The following is a 15,433-nucleotide window of genomic DNA, read 5'->3' as shown; positions in this document are numbered from 1 at the left end:
TACCAAACTCCAGCCCCCTCAGGCCATCCTGCCTCACCTAAGGGGTGAGAAGAAAACTGAGAAACACTTGTGAAGTTCACAGTCCAGAGGCATAGGCTCACTAGAAGATTCAGACCTAATCATAGGAATATAGAATGCTTTCCCTCCCCTGACACCTTACCAACACATTGCAATAGAGCTCTATTTATAGCAGCTAAAAAAATATGACTGGCATAAAAACAGACCTACAGACCAATGAAACAATCAAAAGCCTAGAAATAAACCTGCAGATAAATAATCAACTGATCTTCAACAAGAGTGCCAAAAATACACAGTGGGGAAAGGATGGATAGTTTCTTCAACAAATAATGTTGGGAAAACTAGATATCCATATGCAAAAGAACAAAATTGAGCCCTTATCTTACAGCATACTAAAAAGTCAACTCAAAACATATTAATGATTTTAACATAAGACCCAAACTGTAAAACTTCTAGAAGAAAACACAGGAAAAAAGCTTTACAACATTGGGCTCAGCAATGACGAATATGATAATGATACTGATATCGTCACTGTTGAGAGCTATCTCAGTCTGTCGTTGCCCCAGCAGTGCTGGGGGGCCTCAGTCCATTCCACCAATGCAACAAAGAATTACAGATTATAGTGAAGTTTATGCAAGGTAAGATTTATTGAAGTACATTTCAAGAGAGAAACTGGCTTTACCAGAGGGGGCTGTAGCCTCATAGAGGTGGGGAGGTCTGTCTTATATTTAGGCCATGATAGGTGATTACAAGGGTGGTACTAGCCTATTGATGTGTGAGGTCATTTTGATTGACAGTTGGCTGTTATATAACCTATTACCTGCGCATGTACCTTCCCAGAATTCAGTCTGGTATAATTAGATTCATGAACTTCTGGGCACATGCATAACATTACAATGATAGTATAATGAGGCTGAGGTGAAAAGAAGGTCAGGATATTCCTTACTGCACGAGAATTTGTGGCTGGCCTAAACTGGTTGCTATGCTATGGTCATTTATTTTCTTGTACTCCAGGATGTAGGGGTATTATTATTTGAAAAATGAGTTTTTTCTGGAGGTCCTAGGGGCAGCCTGGTGGGTTGAGCCATCTGTGTTGTCATTCCTATGGTTACAGAGCTGGGCCTTCAGACTCCCGTTGCACATGGTTACCTAACTACCTAGCAATATGAATAAACACCAAAGCACAAACGACAAAAGCAAAATTAGATAAGTGGGACTACATGAAACTAAAAATCTCTGCACAGCAAAGAAAGAAAACAACAGTGACAAGGCAACCTACAGAATAGGAGAAACTATTTATAAACCACATATCTGATAAGAGAGAAATATCTAGAAGATATAAGGATCTTTTACAACTCAACAACAAAAAAACCAAATAACTCATTTTTCAAATGGGCAAAGTATTCAAATAGACATTTCTTCAAAGAAGACATACAAATGGCCTTTGGTGTATGAAAAGATGCTCAACATCACTAAATGTCAGGGAAAAGCAAATCAAAACCACAATGAGATATCACTTCACAGGAGTTAGGATGGTTGTTACCCAAAAAAACAAAAAACAAAAGGTAACAGTGTTGGTGAAGACAAATTGGAATCCTTGTACACTGTTGATAATGTAAAATGGTATAGCCACTGTGGAAAACAGTACGGAGATTCTTCAGAAAAATAGAATTACTATATGGTCCCACAATCTCACTTCTGAGTGTATATCCAAAAGAGTTGAAATCTGAATCTCAAGGAGATATTAGCACTCCAGTGTTCATTAGAGAACTATTCACAATAGTGACAATGTGGGAAAAACCTAAATGTCCATGAATGGATAAAGAAAGTGTGGTATATACATATGATGGAATATTATTTAGCTGTAAAAAAGAAGAGAATTTTATCCTAAGCAGCAATGTGGATGAACCTAGAAGAACTTATGCTAAGCGAAATAAGCCAATCATAGAATATATGACAAATATTGCATGATTCTACTTATACAAGGTATCTCAAATAGTCAAACTCATAGAAACAAAAGAGTATAATGGTGGTTGCCAGGGTTGGGGGGGAGGGTGAAATGAGGAGTTGCTGTTCCACAGATGTTGTTTCAGTTACACAAGATTAATAATTCTAGAGATCTATTGTACAACATGTGCCTATTAACATCCTATTATACTTAAAAATTTGTTAAGAGGGTTGATACCATGTTATGTGTTCTTATCATTATATATACACACATACATATATACACACACACATATACATTATATATACACACATATATGTATGTGTGTATATATATGTACTTTTGATTTTTAAGGACTCATAGTTTTAAACTATAGTACTTAATAAAAGAAAATAATGATTAAAAGAATATTAATACTTAAGAGGGTTACCATTAAGGAAATTTGCTTTATATTTATGTTCCATTCTTGTTTATAGCTATCTAGAATGTTATAATAATATACTAAGCAGTGCTATACTTTCATATTATTGTATTATTTCAAGAATTTTGTCTTGTCTCAAAGTGCAATATTTTTCAAAATGCAACAATATTAATGTAGCACATTTAAAATTTGCTTGTGAAAAATTACACAATTTTAATTTGGCATACCTATAAGACTTTAAGTAAACAGATTTTTAAATTTTATTTTAATCTCTGGATTAAAGTCTCTGATATTTTTCTAAGTTTCTAAGAAGGAAGATTGTTTTGTGAAGAATTTGGACTTTGAAGACTTAAGTTAAAATTCGGACTACTAACTAGCTGTGTGACCTTGGTGAGTTATAGAACTAATGAGAGCCTCAATTTTCTCATCTTCAAAGTAAAACTAATAGTACCAACTCAAAAGATTGCTGGAAGGATTGTAGTATCAGATAATATATCTGAATGTCTAGCTTATAGTAGAGTCTACAATAAATTCTATTCCTATTCCTCCTTTTTCTTTGTGTCATATGGTAATGAAAAGTTTTATTTAGTTAGTTACTTATTTATTTATAATTAAATTTATTGGAGTAAGATTGGTTAATAAAAACATAGGTTTCAAGTGTACAATTCAATAATATGCCATCTGTATATTGCATCGTGCGTTTACCACCCAAAGTCATATCTTCCATCATCATATATTTGACCCCCTTTACCCTTATCTACCTCCGCCATCACTTTCCCTTTGGGAACCACTAAACTGTTGTCTGTGTCTGTGAGTTTTTGTTTGTCTTGAAATAAGTCAGAAAAAGTTGAGAGCCATATGATTTCACTCATATGTGAAATATAAAACTGAAAGCAACAAACAAACGACAAACAAAAAGTTTTAAATGTAATTGTAAATTCTAAATTCCGAACCTTTACAATAAAGTGTTACAGAAAAACACTTTCAGTAATCTTTTTGCAAAATCACATTAATTACACCAATGATTTTTCCATATACTCTCTGCAGAAGTCATTAAAATATTGTATGATTAATACTTTTCTAATTAAAATATCATATTTACTATAATTTCTTATCATAGTCTATAAATATTTAAATTCTTCATATTAAAATAATATATACTTTTTGATTTGATGTTGTCAGAACTTAATGTGTTTTGGTATGTCTCCTTTAATATTTGACAATTACCAGTATGTTTCCTTCTATCTCAGAAATGTTAGATTCAAAAAGTGGTTCATAGCCATTGAGTGATTGAAGTTAAATTTCTTAAACATTTTTCCTTTTTTTAAAAAACTGCTCTGTATCAATCCCCATCTTTGAACAGATCCTGAAGTTAAATCAGTATAAAATTACAGTAGCATATGCACACATTTACATTTATATAGGTAAACATACATACATGTACACTCTAGATACTAAAATATATCAGACTAAAATATAATGTTTAGTGTATTCAGAACTACCTGGTCAGTTTAAAATTTTATATAAGCAGTTAATACAGAAATACTTTAGAAAGAAAAAAACCACGTTGGAGAAGGTTCAAGAATTTACTTATATAGTTGAAGCCCTTTGAAAGGGATTGAGGAAGATTACTTGCCAATATTTTATTTTATTTACTTAAACTTTATTTTAAAACTTCCATTTGCTTTTCTTTTGCAACAAATAACTTCATTTTCCGTGTTTCCATATAAATGTTTGCACAGCTCGTCTATTTGTTAAAATATCCACAAGATGGTGCCATGGTTAACATGTTAAAATGGGGATTTGAGAACTAGAAGAGAGAAAGTGTTTGACACACCATTATATATGATAAAATTACCATCAAATTTTCATTCATTTACTATAAAAATACTCATATATTTCAAATATTCAAATTATTACATTTTAGTATCAGTTTTTTTCTTTGTAAACATTTTTTCAAAGAAAATATTAAATAATGAAATGATATTCACAGTTGCAAATAGAGACATACATTATAAATTAATCTTTTTAATAATCTCTTGCTCCCTCTTTAATAATATCCAAATGTCATCCCATTAACTAACATAAGTTAAATTTATATACAGGCCAGGTCTTTGCTATAGACTGAATTGTGTCATTCTTCCCTCCAAATTCATATGTTGAAGACTCAATCCTCAATATAATGGTTTTTTGGTGATGGGCTATGGAGGGTAATTACGTTTAGATGAGATCATGAGGATGGGCCCTCACAATGGGATTAGTGTCCTTGTAAGAAGAGTCTCTTCCTCTCCTCTCCTCTCCCCTTTTTTCCTCCTCCCCTCTCCTTCTAACCTCTCCTCTCCACAGTGTGAGGACACAGCCAGAAGGGAGCTTTCTGCAAGCCAGGAAGAGTTCTCACCCGAAACTGATTGTACTAACATCCTGATTTTGGACTTCCAGCATCTACAACTGTGAGAATATAAATGTCTGTTGTTTAAGTTATCCAGTCTATGGTACTTTGTTAAGGTAGCCTGAGCAGACTAAGATAGTCCTTAACAAAGAAGATTACCAAAATTACAGAAAACAATTATTAAAAAATAAAGCTTATTTACATAGTAGATGGAAATAATAATTTTTTATAGTTAACCATATATATTTGTTAATATTGCAATTCACCATAGCTGTAGTAATAACAGTTATATTGATGAAATATGTAATATAATCATTTTAACTCATTTCTCTTTTAGAAAAAAAGTGCAGCTCGCTGCTGGTGTTAATTTAATTTTATATAAATACGCTCTTTGAGGCTGACGCAAATCTGACTGGTTTTCAATGTGAAAATAAAGTATAAAAACTGTTCTGGGAGGTATTTCCTAACAGAACTTGTCTCTAATCCTAATGTAACAGAAATATATGCATAAATCAGATTCAGCAAATGAATCTGGCTAACAACTGTTCAAGAACTATGTTAACCGTGCACAGGAATGCCACTTTTTCTAGGACATGTTCAGTTATTGAGAATTACTATGTTTTATAAATGTAAATACCACTACTAAAAATAGAATGCTATAAAGAGAATGATGTTATTTGTTTCCAAAGACTATCAATATATTAGAGTGATGCAAAAATAATAAAAGCAAGATATTTTGTGGCAAATTTGGGGGTAAAGTTAGGACTGTATGTAATCTGCGGGATATCTTGGGGTAGAAGCTGCAGCAGCAAATGTCTCAGGTTAGTGTTCTGGGGGCAAATGGGAAATGGGTTAAGGGAGTGGTCGAAGGAAGAATTTGGAGAACTTGATGAGTGTGTGGGGAGAATTTCAAAGTAGCCAAAGGGGTACAGCAGGAATACATTGAAATTTAAGAAGGCAGCTGAAAAGGGGAATGGATAAAAGTGAAGTGAAAAACCTGACTGGAAAAGAGGAAGTGTAAAATGTCTCTGACTGGATTTCCTACAAGCACCTAATAGTCATTATTTTTAAAATCTATCACTAAACTTATTTATTCATATTTTTCTGTCATGGTGTATGATTATTAGTTAGCTCTGCTTGAAACTTGAAGTCTTCTTTAATTCCCTAGTTCTTTATTTGACATGACTTACCCATCACAAGATTTTGCCAATTTTTCCTCTGTATGATAAATCTAATGTTTGTACCTCATTTCTGAATTACTTACCCACCCAAAAAAACTTACAAAACAACCTGAATTATTTATTTAAAAAACTTAAAACTTTCCCAGATTTCAATCTAGTAGCCCATTTCCAACATAATCTATTGCTTAAAAATTACCTTTCATAAATTCTGTTTTGGTGATGTAACTATTTGTAAATCTTGTTTCCTTTTTGACTTATTCTGAACTTTGCAACCCTTCAATTACTGCTGCTTTTCTCCTTTCAATAGTCATTTTCTCATTACTCATCTTCAAATAATTTTTATTTAATGCATTTTTATTTAATCATTTTTTTTACCAGTGGTAAAAAAAACCATTTCATGGCTATGAGTAATTAATATCTTTTTTAAAAATTTATTTTGAAATGAATTCAAACCTAAAGAAAAGAGCAGCAAGAGCAGTACAAATCTTCACTCGAATTCACTAATTTTTAATGTTTTTCTATTTTATCTTCTTTCATTCTCCCTACACACATACATGTATGCATTTTTTTTTTCAGTTTTTTTATTGTAGTACAATACACTTGACATAAAATTTACCCATTTTGGGATGTGGTTCCATAGTGTACCTTTAGCATGTCTACTTTACACGCAGAAGGTCCTGGGTTCACACCCCAGTGAAACCATGGTCCATGGTCTATGGCATGCCATCCTGAACAAGTCCTATGTCAGATCTCGGAAGTTAAGCAGGGTCAGGCCTGGTTAGTACTTAGATGGGAGACCAGCTAGGAAGACCAGGTGCTGTAAGCATAAATAATAATAATAAATAGTAAAAAAAATAAAATAAAGTTTACCCATATTAAGCATTTTTGAGTATATAGTCAGTGGTATTAAATACATTTATAATGCTGTGCAACCATCACATGCTATAGAGATAGAGCTATGGAGATGGAGAGCTATCCATCTTATAAAACTGAAACTCTGTACCCATTAAACAATAATTCCACATCTTTCCCTCCTCCCAGCACTTGGATAACAACCATTCTACTTTCTGTCTCTATAATTTTGACTACTCTAAGTATCTCAATTAAGTATAATCATATAATATTTTTCTTTTTCTGATTGACATATTAACTAGCATCATGTACTCAAGGGTCATCCATGTTGTAGCATATTTCAAAAATGTTTTAAGCTTCTTAACCACTCCAAGTATATGAAGAGAGAAATGAAGATTGAGAAAACTATCCAAAATATCTACCATAGCCCATTAATTTAACATGGCTAATTTCAATAATGTTTCTTTATGTTATTAAGCTAAGTTCCATTTATTCATGTTGTGTTTTTAAAGTACACTGTTGGATTCAGTTAGCTAATATTTAGGATTTTTATACGTATTTTCATAAGTGAAGTTGTCTTATAGATTTCTTGCACTATCCTTATTTGGATACTTTGTCAAGGTTACTCCTGCCTTATAAAAAATATTAGTGCTTCTTCTTTTTCTATGTTCTATTCTCTGAAAATTTTGTAGAACTCTACTGTTTGACACTAGCATTTGTAAAGGGTCAATAAGGAAGGGAAGAGGGAATTGATTCCCAATTCATCTTCTTTATATGTTATTTGTTTCTAAAAGTTTTCTACTGTATGTTGTGCTATTTTTTTTAACTTAAATGATCTTTCTAGGAATTTATTTATCTAAGTTTTCAAATATTATGGCTTTTCATCATTTCTTACATGAGTTTAAAATTTTGACTATATCTGATTGTTTTCTGATTTTAATTCTATATTTTCTTAATTGTGACAAATGTATCGTACTAACAATGTAAGCTATTAATAATAGGGGAAGCTGGGCGTGGGATATATCTCTTTGTATCATCTTTGTAATGATTCTGTATATCCAAAACTGTAACAAAATAACAGTTTATTTAATAATTTTTTTAAAGCTAGTAGTAGAGCTTTTTTTTATGTTTGGTTTTTAAATCACTGTCTTTAGATAAACATTGATAGTTTTCCAATGAGAAAAACAAGAAGCAAAGGATAAATAAGGTAATCAAGATCTTAAAAGATCTCAATAAACTGAAATAATAGACTGAACTCCAATATCATCAGGTTAAATTATTGTGAATTGATGTCTAAAAATCAACTGTATGAGTGAATTATGTTTGTTATATGCAGTATATGTGAAAAAATCTTAAGAGGTTTTATTTTATGATAAACTTGATGTGAATCTGTAAGTTTTTGCTGTCTAAAAAAGTCAATATTCATCTAAAGTCAATAATAATAGTATTTAGAATGAAAAGTAATATTTGTACTCAATTGTGGTCAAGATAGCCCTGAAATATGGAGTTTGGTTTGGAAAGGTGCACTTTAAAAGATACAGGATGGTTTGGAACATGTAGAGAAAAAGTAGAAATGTGAGAAAACTCCATGTATACATGAAGAAATTTTGAAGGAAATGGAATGTTGTCTTGGGTGAGGGGAAATTAAAACATAATCAATTTCTTCACATAGTTGAAGAGCAGCAGTGTAAAAGCAAATGAGATTAATTTTGGGTGACTTAGAAGATAAGATAGGAATAGGGTAAAAACTTGAAAGAGGTAGATTTCAGATGAATATTTAATTTCTGAAAATTGTCCACCTCAGTATACATTCCCTGTCGCTAAAGATGTTCAAGTAAAATCTCCATGATCATTCGTTGAAGATCTTCATGAGAGATTCAAGTGTTTATGGGGAATTTTAGTAGAATGTCATTAATGCCTTTAGCCTTTATAGTCTTTAACATTTCATTTAATTAAAATTTCAAAATTTATTATTATTTCCTGTGTCAAAAACCACTCTACATACTAAATAAAACAAAGCAGAAGATAAGATTATTATAAGGTTTTGACCTGCAAGCTGGAAAACTAATGGTTATGGGAGTAATGAATTCCGAGTTGCTCACAGACTGAGGGATTTGTATAGGATAAATACAGAAGTTATTTGGCTTTTTCAAATGATTGGTTAGCTAGTGGTTTTCTTTCTTATTTGGATCAGGGTAGCTAATTTAGGGGAACAAAGAAGTCTAGAGATGAACAGACTTGGCATTTGGTGATTGACTGATGTCTTCTAAGAGTTGTAAATTCTTGTAAGGTTAGGTTAAGTTTCCTTTATGTGCCTGTGTTGACTGTCTCCATTTTGTCTTTAACCAAAGTGACTCAGTTTTAGTTTGGTTCAACACATGATACTAGTTAATATTCTGAAGACTTAATATTAGGCATTGAGGAAGCAGCATAGCATATAGTAAATACAATCATAATCTTTAGAGTAATGATCTACGTTCAGGTCTGGTTCTGTCACTTACTAGCTTTGTGACCTTAAGCAAATTACTGAATTTCAATATGTTGAAAATCAATGTGTTTTTTTCACTTGTAAAATGAGAATAGTACCTACCTCATGAGATTATAATAAGGATTTAATGACTTTATATTTGTAAAGTGCTTAGACAGTAACTGATACTTTGTAAGCACTGTAAAAGTGTTAAAAATATTGGGGATTTTTAGTAAAAATTTTAAGAGACTCTAAGGTTAAAATTGCAGTCTGTATTATGTATGGTGCATTTAATGTTAAAATATATAGTTTTTCTACTAATTTAGACTTTTTGATGCTTTTTTTGTTATATTTTTAAATGAGGGAAACTTTTCATGCAACAATTTTAAAATAATAGATCTAATAAGATCAGTAAATTTCTGATCCTCTGCTATGTAGATGCTTACACATTAAAATCTTAATTCCTTTATGTTATTTTCCCCCACATTTACTCTACATCAAGTTTAAATTCCAAAGTGTTTCTCCCCTAACTTATTTTAAGGCCTGTCTTTCATCACTTTCTTTTCGCTCACCCCAAATGCAACAACACCCTTGCTTAATCAACTTAACTTATGCATCTGGAATTGCAACATAAAGGTCCCAAAACAGCACTTGAGAAACTATGATTTATACTTAATGTGTTACAGGTGGCTTCTTAGGAGAAATGCTTATTTCTTATGTCATTAAAATGATAAATTTCTAAATCCTCAAATTGCATTTCTGTTAAAAGTTTACTGTAGTTCATTTTCTTCCAAATTTGGTTTAGCGTACACATTCCCAAATAATACTTTTGACCTTATGTTTACAAGAGTAAAATTACCATTAAAATCCTAGAAGTAGATGAATATTAACAAATTTCCTGCTATTAAAACATCATAAGTTATTTAGACTAAACTGTACCAGATTTTATAACATGTTCTAGAGATGGTCCGGTAAAAAAAATTACATCAGATCACTATCAAAACCAATAGGAATATAATGGATGAGGCAATCTCAAATATAAGTTACACCGAAATAAGCAACTACTATAGATTTTAACATGTCATCTGTTACATTGAATTTTGAGAGATTGACTACCAGCCAATTTATATCTTTTAAAAATTTTATCTTCAATTTCTAATTTTAAGAAAAGACATAATGAAATAAATACAATAATCACATCTTGAAAACACATTTGACTGTACCTTTGCTAAATTAATGTGTTACAATTTAAAAGTTACTTTAAAATGAATTTAGGGAGAGTCTCTGTATCACATGACAGAAGAGCAATTTAAAAATGGGGGACAACACTGAGAAGGGCAAGAAGATTTTTATTCAGAAGTGTACTCAGCGCCACACTGAAAAGAGGCAAGCACAAGACTGGGCCAAATCTCCATGGTCTATTTAGGTGAAAGATGGGTCAGGCCCTTGAATTTTCTTACACAGATGCTGACAAGAACAAAGACATCACCTGGGGAGAGGAGACACGATGAAATATTTGGAGAATCCTAAGAAGTAATCCCTGGAACAAAAATGATCTTTGCTGGCATTAAGAAGATTAAAGAAAGGGCAGACTTGATAGCTTATTACTCAAAAGAACATACAATGGAATATATAGATGATATATTTTTGAATTGTACACTTGAAAACTATATAATTTGAAACCTATATAATTTTATTAACCAATGTCACCCTAATAAATTTAATTTTTAAAAAAGCTACTTAGGAGTAATAGCTGGCCACTACCTTATTTACTACAAAACAGAAATGTCTCATGATTTTTTTTAATGTGTACCATATTTAAATTGATCTCATATACCAGAATTCAAGACACGAATGGCTGATAGAATATTTCTATTGGGCAGTCCTTATTTAAATAAGATTGGCTTGTGGTTAAAAGAATATGATCAGCTTTTTGAATTTTGATGGTAATTTTGGGTCAGCAAGTGCTATCACTGTTGCCCCTCCTAAAGATATAACTGGACATGATTAGTAATGTTCATCTTTTCACAGAAATGGTGAATGCCATCTCAAAACCTGTAGGAGACTGGGTTTGTATTTAGATTTATATAACTGGTTATATTTATATGTTCAAATACTGAGGAAATTCTTTCACTGTCTCATAGAACAGAAAGACTCACTTGTTTCATGTTGTGTTCATTAGCCTGTTAAAATGCAAGGACTAAAGATAAGGTAGTAATGTCCCCTTGACGTTTTTGATAATAAAAACTATGACAATTTAATTAAAATACCCTATATCTAAACTGCTGCCTTTGACTTAATGAAAGGCATTTTATTGTGGTTTATAATATCAAATAAAGAATATTTAACACTTCTCATATTTATAGATGATCTGTATGGTCAGATGCTTTTAAAATTCACCATGACAAGATATAGTAGCAAACTTTGCTTGTGAATTCTTTATTAAATCAGACTCAGTTATGATTCAGGATTACCTTTTAAACAGTTTTTCAAAAACACAACTGTAGAAATACTGTATACATATGGTTGGTAATGGCGCTTTTGCTAACTCACTAGAAGGATTAAAGTAGAGAATATACCTCTATAATTATATAGAGAATGGACCTATATAGTGTAGAGAATAGACCTATATAATCAGCATGAAATTGTAAATTATGTGATCATAAAGCTAAGATAATTAAAAACCAAATCATAGATCATGAAAATATTAAAAAATTAAAATTAAAAAAATGAATTTAGGGACCAAGCATATTGTTTCCAGTAAGCTTTTTTGTGATACCAAAAATATCTTTTGTTGATTTTTAAAAATAAAGACTGTATTATACTGCAGAAATATGGCTAGGCTGCATATTAAGTACTTGCACAGATTGTCAATCAAATGCCCATCATTTTAGAACAAAATAATTAATTCTGTATAATTTTGTATGTGATATTTTAGCAAAATACTGTTTTGTTAATTATTAAATGAAGATGATTGTTTTCAAAGTTTTAAATATAAGTAAACTATCTTGTATGCTCTGTATACAGTCAGTTCTATACCTTCTATTGTTTAATGTCTTTGTATTCCTGATGAGTAATCATATAAACAAGCTATACTAGCCTGATTTGCCTATTTTTATTTCTCTCATGGTTGCTCTTTTTTTTTATTTTAATTTTTATTATGGTGACATTGTTTAACATTATCCAGTAAGTTTCAGGTGTACAATTTAACAGTACACATTTACTCTACATCAAGTTTAAATTCCAAAGTGTTTCTCCCCTAACTTATTTTAAGGCCTGTCTTTCATCACTTTCTTTTCGCTCACCCCAAATGCAACAACACCCTTGCTTAATCAACTTAACTTATGCATCTGGAATTGCAACATAAAGGTCCCAAAACAGCACTTGAGAAACTATGATTTATACTTAATGTGTTACAGGTGGCTTCTTAGGAGAAATGCTTATTTCTTATGTCATTAAAATGATAAATTTCTAAATCCTCAAATTGCATTTCTGTTAAAAGTTTACTGTAGTTCATTTTCTTCCAAATTTGGTTTAGCATACACATTCCCAAATAATACTTTTGACCTTATGTTTACAAGAGTAAAATTACCATTAAAATCCTAGAAGTAGATGAATATTAACAAATTTCCTGCTATTAAAACATCATAAGTTATTTAGACTAAACTGTACCAGATTTTATAACACTAGAGATGGTCCGGTAAAAAAAATTACATCAGATCACTATCAAAACCAATAGGAATATAATGGATGAGGCAATCTCAAATATAAGTTACACCGAAATAAGCAACTACTATAGATTTTAACATGTCATCTGTTACATTGAATTTTGAGAGATTGACTACCAGCCAATTTATATCTTTTAAAAATTTTATCTTCAATTTCTAATTTTAAGAAAAGACATAATGAAATAAATACAATAATCACATCTTGAAAACACATTTGACTGTACCTTTGCTAAATTAATGTGTTACAATTTAAAAGTTACTTTAAAATGAATTTAGGGAGAGTCTCTGTATCACATGACAGAAGAGCAATTTAAAAATGGGGGACAACACTGAGAAGGGCAAGAAGATTTTTATTCAGAAGTGTACTCAGCGCCACACTGAAAAGAGGCAAGCACAAGACTGGGCCAAATCTCCATGGTCTATTTAGGTGAAAGATGGGTCAGGCCCTTGAATTTTCTTACACAGATGCTGACAAGAACAAAGACATCACCTGGGGAGAGGAGACACGATGAAATATTTGGAGAATCCTAAGAAGTAATCCCTGGAACAAAAATGATCTTTGCTGGCATTAAGAAGATTAAAGAAAGGGCAGACTTGATAGCTTATTACTCAAAAGAACATACAATGGAATATATAGATGATATATTTTTGAATTGTACACTTGAAAACTATATAATTTGAAACCTATATAATTTTATTAACCAATGTCACCCTAATAAATTTAATTTTTAAAAAAGCTACTTAGGAGTAATAGCTGGCCACTACCTTATTTACTACAAAACAGAAATGTCTCATGATTTTTTTTAATGTGTACCATATTTAAATTGATCTCATATACCAGAATTCAAGACACGAATGGCTGATAGAATATTTCTATTGGGCAGTCCTTATTTAAATAAGATTGGCTTGTGGTTAAAAGAATATGATCAGCTTTTTGAATTTTGATGGTAATTTTGGGTCAGCAAGTGCTATCACTGTTGCCCCTCCTAAAGATATAACTGGACATGATTAGTAATGTTCATCTTTTCACAGAAATGGTGAATGCCATCTCAAAACCTGTAGGAGACTGGGTTTGTATTTAGATTTATATAACTGGTTATATTTATATGTTCAAATACTGAGGAAATTCTTTCACTGTCTCATAGAACAGAAAGACTCACTTGTTTCATGTTGTGTTCATTAGCCTGTTAAAATGCAAGGACTAAAGATAAGGTAGTAATGTCCCCTTGACGTTTTTGATAATAAAAACTATGACAATTTAATTAAAATACCCTATATCTAAACTACTGCCTTTGACTTAATGAAAGGCATTTTATTGTGGTTTATAATATCAAATAAAGAATATTTAACACTTCTCATATTTATAGATGATCTGTATGGTCAGATGCTTTTAAAATTCACCATGACAAGATATAGTAGCAAACTTTGCTTGTGAATTCTTTATTAAATCAGACTCAGTTATGATTCAGGATTACCTTTTAAACAGTTATTCAAAAACACAACTGTAGAAATACTGTATACATATGGTTGGTAATGGCGCTTTTGCTAACTCACTAGAAGGATTAAAGTAGAGAATATACCTCTATAATTATATAGAGAATGGACCTATATAAAGTAGAGAATAGACCTATATAATCAGCATGAAATTGTAAATTATGTGATCATAAGGCTAAGATAATTAAAAACCAAATCATAGATCATGAAAATATTAAAAAATTAAAATTAAAAAAAATGAATTTAGGGACCAAGCATATTGTTTCCAGTAAGCTTTTTTGTGATACCAAAAATATCTTTTGTTGATTTTTAAAAATAAAGACTGTATTAAACTGCAGTAATATGGCTAGGCTGCATATTAAGTACTTGCACAGATTGTCAATCAAATGCCCATCATTTTAGAACAAAATAATTAATTCTGTATAATTTTGTATGTGATATTTTAGCAAAATACTGTTTTGTTAATTATTAAATGAAGATGATTGTTTTCAAAGTTTTAAATATAAGTAAACTATCTTGTATGCTCTGTATACAGTCAGTTCTATACCTTCTAATGTTTAATGTCTTTGTATTCCTGATGAGTAATCATATAAACAAGCTATACTAGCCTGATTTGCCTATTTTTATTTCTCTCATGGTTGCTCTTTTTTTTATTTTAATTTTTATTATGGTGACATAGGTTAACAAAATCCAGTGTCAGGTGTACAATTCAACAGTATCTTTGATTTTAGACAATACTGAAATTATGGGGTGGGAAATCTATGAATTTCATAAACATGTATATCTAAATTTCTCTCTAGAAAAAAATTCTCAGCCCTTATTTCCTTAAGGTTTCTGCCTCTTTCTGACTCTTCTGCAACTCCAATAATGCATTGATTATTTCTTTTAATGGTGCCCCCTATTTTGCATAAGCTTTCTTTACTTTCTTTTTCTTT

At 31.1% G+C, this 15,433-nt stretch overlaps 1 protein-coding gene and 2 pseudogenes across 2 annotated transcripts in view; 2 read left to right on the top strand and 1 right to left on the bottom strand.

Moving 5' to 3' along the window:
* The window catches only part of CUNH1orf185 (chromosome unknown C1orf185 homolog), a 128,288-nt gene that overhangs the window by 62,650 nt on the left and 50,205 nt on the right, over positions 1-15,433 (bottom strand). The window contains exon 1 of one of the 2 annotated variants that reach the window (XM_023535055.1): positions 6,603-6,657. The exons of the other annotated variant lie outside the window; for it this stretch is intronic. The gene's annotated coding sequence lies outside the window, so the exon portion shown is untranslated. Of the gene's footprint in view, positions 1-6,602; positions 6,658-15,433 lie in introns of those variants that run through there. 2 annotated transcript variants of the gene reach the window in all.
* Positions 10,586-11,099, top strand: LOC105297203 (annotated as a pseudogene).
* LOC111744436 lies at positions 13,315-13,828 on the top strand (annotated as a pseudogene).

This window comes from Pteropus vampyrus, unplaced genomic scaffold, assembly GCF_000151845.1.
Source record: "Pteropus vampyrus isolate Shadow unplaced genomic scaffold, Pvam_2.0 Scaffold135, whole genome shotgun sequence".
Lineage (NCBI taxonomy): Eukaryota > Metazoa > Chordata > Mammalia > Chiroptera > Pteropodidae > Pteropus > Pteropus vampyrus.
This window is presented reverse-complemented; position numbering and strand designations above follow the sequence as displayed.